Source organism: Stegodyphus dumicola, chromosome 7 (genome assembly GCF_044657685.1).
Source record: "Stegodyphus dumicola isolate Sdum_Otavi_A_Nest chromosome 7, ASM4465768v1".
Lineage (NCBI taxonomy): Eukaryota > Metazoa > Arthropoda > Arachnida > Araneae > Eresidae > Stegodyphus > Stegodyphus dumicola.
This window is the reverse complement of record NC_140774.1, coordinates 84,717,362-84,722,481: the sequence shown is the minus strand read 5'-3', so window position 1 is coordinate 84,722,481 and position 5,120 is coordinate 84,717,362. Positions and strand designations below refer to the sequence as shown.

Sequence of the window (5,120 nt, the reverse complement as noted above, 5' to 3'; positions counted from 1 at the left end):
TTAAAATCCAATCCAAATCACCTGCGCTTTATAAACAAATCGTACAGGTCTTCAAAGACAAAGGTATTCGATATCACTGCTTCGAATTGCCTGAAAACAAATATGTTAAGGCTGTTATTAGACATCTCCCCAATGACACGGACGAAAGCGAAATTGCTGAGTATTTAACTCAAAAAGGTTATAGCATCATCAGAGTGAATCAACTCAAACGAAGACGAGACGGAAAAGTCATAAATATGCCTCTCTTCTTGATCACCCTGGATCGTAAGGAAAAAAGTAAAAATATCTTCGACGAAGAATTCATCCTAGGAATGAGGATTAAAGTAGAAAGATACCGAGGTAGAGCTGGACCCCTGCAGTGTTTTCGCTGCCAGGGATTTCACCATGCTCAGACACATTGCCACCATGAACCTCGGTGCGTTAAGTGTGGAGACGCTCATCAATCGTTTTTATGTAAAAAAGACAAGAATACTCCCCCTACGTGTGCGAATTGTAAGATGACTGGACACACTGCGAACTTTCGTGGTTGTGAAAAGTTTCCAAAGCCTAAAGCTCAGGTTCAGCCATCATTTTATGCAGATCGAGTAATTAGTAACAAATCCTACTCGCAAGCCTTAGCCAGTGGACTTGCCCCTGAAGCGGTAAGCGAAGCTAAAACCATTCTACATGAACTTAAAAGCTTTGTCGCAATTATTCAAAATTCTGGACTTCCCCTGCTCTTCAAGCAACTAACCCAAGAAAAAAACGCTCTACCTCAAGAAAATGTGATCTCAGATAATGGGCCAACACACTAATAAGGCAAATTTAATCCGCTTCATGGTGTGGAATTCAAATAGTCTCCGCAATAAAATCTCAGAACTGCAAGAATTTCTGTACGAGCACGATATTGACTTCGCGCTCATTACTGAGACACATGCTCAAAGATGTTACAGTCTGAATATCTCCAACTACAGAATCTATCGCTGTGATAGAACTAGCCATCGAGGCGGAGGTGTCGCCATCTATGTGAAGAGAAATTTACCATCTTGCCTCGTTAAAGAGTGTAAAGACTTTGGTTGCGAGCTGATTACAGTGTGCATTACCCTTCCGGTGTACAAAAATATTTATTTCAGTGCTTTTTATAATCCACCGCATAATGTGTTAACTTATAACCTACTAGACTCAATCCTTCCTCCTGATACTCCTACGATCCTGGCAGGAGACCTAAATGCCAAGAGCATCGCATGGAATTGCCGTAAAGGAAATACAAACGGTAAAACTCTACAAAATTACATTTTAAGCCATCCTGTTGTTATTTACACACCGGACGAATACACTTATCGCCCGGACAGAATAGAATATTCCGACATTCTGGATATTGTTTTGTCCACCACAACTATCCCTATCACGCTTGAAGTATTGCACGAACTATCCTCGGATCACTTACCGATCATTGCTACTTTAGGAGTGAACAAAAGTAATACTGCTTCCACTAGGAAAATTACTGACTGGCAGCGCTATGAACTCTTCATGAAAGACAGTGTTCTTGATGTCAGAAATTTGATCTGTGTTGATAACATCGACTCTGCAGTATCCTCATTTACCTCAAAAATTCAAAGGGCTATTGAAAATGCTAGTGATACAGTTGTAAATACAAACACGCTCTTCCGACTGCCGCCTAAAATACGTCAAATGATGAGGCATAGAAATCGCCTCAGAAAAATTTACAACCTTACCTGGGATCCTGTCGCCAAAAGGGCGATAAATCGCCTAAACCGGGACATCAAAACTGCTGTGAAGCAACACAAGGACGAACTCTGGTGTGAAAAAATGTGCAACTTAGATTTCCGTGACGGATCTCTTTGGACTTTAATAAAAAACCTCAAAGCAAATTTTGTTACCAATCGTCCCATCTTCCATAACGGAGTTGTTGCCCTTTCAAATGAAGATAAAGCAAATGTTTTCGCCTCGCATTTGGAACTACAATTTACGCCAAATGATTGGCCTGTGGACAGAAACTTTGAACTTTTCACCCTTACTCATGTGAAAGATTGGCTAAATGCCCCCACAGCACGAAATATTCCCAAATTTGCTACCCCTGTAGAAGTGTCTCAAATTATTAAAAAACTCAAATCACGCAAAGCTCCCGGAAATGATGGCATTTCAAATACTGCAGTTAAAATGTTACCTCCCTGTGCAGTAGCGAATTTCACTAGCATTTTAAATGCGTGTTTATTTAACTCCTACTTTCCACAGCAGTGGAAAAGTGCAAAAATTATTTTAATTCCTAAACCTGGAAAGGACCACACGAAACCAGATGGCTATCGACCTATTAGTCTCCTACCTGTGCTCGGAAAAATTTATGAGCGCATTATTCTCTCACGTATGCAATCCTATCTAAACATGTTGCCTCCGGAACAATTTGGTTTCCGCCAGCACCTTTCTACTACGAAGCAGTTGTTACGCATTACTGACTTTTGTGGCTCTGCTTTGCATAACAAACAAAGTGTTGCTCTCCTCATGTTGGACGTGGCGAAAGCCTTCGACCGCGTCTGGCATGAGGGGCTCATATCCAAATTAATTACTGCTAACGTGGACCGAGAAATGATCTTGACAATTCACTCCTTCATTACAAACCGGACTTTTTGTGTTTGTGTGAACGGTGCTATCTCCTCGTCTAGAAATATCCATAGCGGTATTCCGCAAGGGTCAGTTCTAGGACCTTATATGTATCTATTTTATGCTGCTGACTTTCCTCAAGCATCTCAAAATAACGCTATTTTGGCCTGTTATGCAGACGACACTGCCCTGGCAGTAAAGTCTGTTAATATGAATCACGCCATCAAAAAACTACAAGATGTCATTCCTAGCATCGAACGATGGTGCGCGCAATGGAAAGTCCAAATAAACGCAGCCAAATCTCAACTTCTCCTCATACGCAGAAATAAAAGGAACACACCTGTCAAAAGAGGACTTTATCTATTTAACGAAATTGTTCCAATTGTTCCCCATGCCAAGTACCTCGGAGTGATTATAAATGATCGCTTAACGTGGACTAACCATATAAATTACGTCAGGGATAAGGCCTTACAAATTATCAAATGTCTCTTCCCAATTATTGGTAAATACTCCACTCTCGACCTGGGAAAAAAGCGGCTCATCTACATGTCTGCGATCAGACCGATCATGACTTACGCCTCCCCAGCGTGGGCCGCCCTGACCAAAACTGACCTCAATAAATTATGTGTTGTGCAGAACCGCTATCTCAGGATTATTACGAATGCTCATTATTTCGTGACAAATAAGTGTCTACAAGATGACCTCAAGATCGACCCCTTAGATAAGTTCATCGCAAAGCAAAATCGGAATTTCTTCAGAGAAGCCCAGGACTGCAATCATATGCGTCAATTTAACCTCTTTGAATATGAAATATTGCACGAAGACAGGCACCTTAGACCATTTACTGCATTTATCCTCAATGAAAATCAGAACTTTCCAACCTAAGTTTTTACCCTGTGTTTACTTGGAAAACTGAAATGCTTAAAGTTAAGCAGCCACTATCGGGGTCAAGGCACGGGAGGGTGACCTCCCACGGGCCTACGAACTAAAGTCTTCTACTACTTACTGTAGATCTCTCACTGCTCCTATTGGTTTCAAATTTCTTTTATTTTATTTAATTTAACTTTTAGTTTACTGGAAAGTATGTTTTTATGTCTCTGCAATTGAATATTTTGTAAATAGCAAATTCTCATGATTTTCGCATACACGTCTCAACAGCCAATCAAAAGACCTCTACTAAGAGATATCTTTGACTGCTTCTGCTGGACTCCCTGCGGAATTTTACTTTTGTATATAGTCTTTCTAGTTGTGAGAAAAATGCACTTTGATGAGTTTATGCACTGAATATTTGTAAAAATGCACACTGTACCTGAAACTCGGACCAGCATCTCTCCAGCCTACCAGACACCGCTATAGCCTCACGTGACAAAGTAGTCACACCTTCTTTCATTTTGCATCCTGTCCTCCGGACACACTCAAGCATTTGCTATACCTGCAATGTACTTTTTAATTCATGACAGCCGATATACAGCTTGCTATCAGCAAGCTACACACGGCAATAGTGGGAAAAGGAAAGGATCTCTACCTCAGTTCCAGTCTCCGCGCCAGGAAGGAAGGACGTCTCTTCAGCGAGCTGCCATATAATTGCTTTATCACCATCACTACCTGCAATCAAGATCTTCTAGCAAAGTTATCAATCTGTTCGCATAGAATCACATCTCCCGCAGATTTTTAAAATCTGCCTATGAATATTTTCAACGCGTTCATATTTATTATTTGCACTATCCTACACAAGCCACATGCCAATGAGCCTATTAATCTTAAACTCTTTCCTCTCCGCTTTCTGCTTTAGTGTTGTATTGTGTATAAAAAATTTATAAAAACCAAAAAAAGTATAAAATATAAAATACAAAAAAAATTATAAAACCTAAAATCTTATAAAAAATATTATGATACTTAAGTTTTTATTTTCTCACCTCTATCCCTAAACTTTCTTGAGCCTGTGGCTCCCTCTAGTGTGCATCAAGTAATTCACTTATGCAAAATTTTTTTCCCATTTCTGCTCGCTTTTAGTAATTCTGATGAGGAGGTAAATGGTTTTGAACCATAGGAACTCCGTAATTTTCAAATCATTGGCATTGACTATCATACTTACCTGGCACTGGGGACGCCTTGATCACCAAGGAGGCTCCCCCGAGCAGAGGCCTCCCATTGCACTGCGGGGGGTTGACGTTCGCCACATCCGCAAATTGCGGTTGCTTGGGGTGCATAATTTTTGGTAGCTGGGACTGCGTTCGCGCTGTCCCTGATAATGAAAAGAAGAGTCCACTGTACAACGTTCTACGAACGTGAATACGCGCTTTGAGCAGTTGATACGTTGGCTGTCATACTACACTGAAATCCGGTAATTGCTAAAAAATGTTACAGTATATATGAACGGAAAAAATTAATTTATGAAATGGCAACGATCGGACAGAAATATGTTTAACTGCCAGTTAATATTACAGCAATTTTTTTTTTAAAACGACATCAAAAGCTCTCATATTCGGTTACATAAATTTGCCTCAATTAGGTTACACTTG

General features: G+C 40.3%; 1 non-coding gene across 1 annotated transcript; it reads left to right on the top strand.

Moving 5' to 3' along the window:
• Positions 1-4,685: 4,685 nt before the first annotated feature.
• On the top strand, positions 4,686-4,847 carry LOC118205833 (U1 spliceosomal RNA). Its single transcript, XR_004761060.1, has one exon. It is a non-coding gene; the product is annotated as a U1 spliceosomal RNA (small nuclear RNA).
• Positions 4,848-5,120: the final 273 nt, after the last annotated feature.